General features: G+C 42.0%; 1 long non-coding RNA gene across 1 annotated transcript in view; it reads left to right on the forward strand.

The window, feature by feature from the left end:
* LOC128250367 (uncharacterized) overlaps positions 1–1,097 on the forward strand; it is an 82,499-nt gene that overhangs the window by 21,780 nt on the left and 59,622 nt on the right. The window lies entirely within an intron of this gene.

Raw genomic sequence — 1,097 nt, forward strand, 5'->3', positions numbered from 1 at the left:
CATCCTATTGTGGATGCAAAATTGACACTCATTGTCAATGCAACATCATCCCCCACTGCTGCAGGTTTAGAGCAATCTGTCAACAGTCGAAGCCAGCCATTGGCCTTCTTTCACCAGTTGAAGATGTCGAATTGAAATACAGTGTGTTTGGTAAAGAACTCTTAGCAATTTATCTAGTGGTGAAGCATTTCTCTCATCTTCTCAAAGGTAGAGCTTTCATGATTTTCACCGACCACAAACTGCTAATGTTCACTCTCTTTGCCGAAACAGACTGGTACTCGCCCAGAGAAACAAGGCATTTGGACTACATATCACAGTTCACTAGTGACATTCACCACATCACTGGTACTGATAACATCCCTACTGACGCCTTATCTCACCTGCCTGTCAGTGCATTGTCATCTACTTTGATTGATTTGGTTGCTATGGCTACTGACCAACCCTCCTTGGACTCTCTGGACATCTCTTCACCACAGTTTTCCTGCTGCAAGTTTGAACACCTGCCTCTGCCTTTTTCTGAAGGAACCATTCTCTGCGATGTTTCTATCGGGTCACCCTGACCCCTTGTTCCTGAACATTACCGTCATGCTATTTTTTAAGCACTACATTCACTGTCACACCCCAGCATTGCGACCACAGTAAAGCTTATGTTGGCCCACTCTTTCTGGCCGAATATGTGTCGGTCTATTACTGCTTGGTTACGTGCCTGTCTACCACCTCAGCATTCCAAGGTGCATCGTCATGTGCAAGCCCCTCGTTGCGTCTTGCAACCTTTTTTTTTTACAACCTATTTTTTTACTATTGGCACATAGCCTAAAGAAATTTGGGAAGAGAGGCTTGTCAATTTCATCTGCCTCAGTGCTCAGCTGGTACTTATTTTATCAATCCCAAAATAGGGTGAAAGGCAATAGATTATTGAAAAGGTTGCAAGACGCAACAAAAATTTTAGGAAAATAAAAAATAAGAAATAAGTGGAAATTTTACCGGTGAGTGTGTTAAATTATAAGGCACAAAAAGAAAATGACTCTCCCCAGACACAACAGAATATGCTTCAACACATGAATTCACATAAAGAATCTTGCAAACCAAATCCCAAA

The sequence above is a fragment of the Octopus bimaculoides genome, chromosome 20, assembly GCF_001194135.2.
Source record: "Octopus bimaculoides isolate UCB-OBI-ISO-001 chromosome 20, ASM119413v2, whole genome shotgun sequence".
Classification (NCBI taxonomy): domain Eukaryota; kingdom Metazoa; phylum Mollusca; class Cephalopoda; order Octopoda; family Octopodidae; genus Octopus; species Octopus bimaculoides.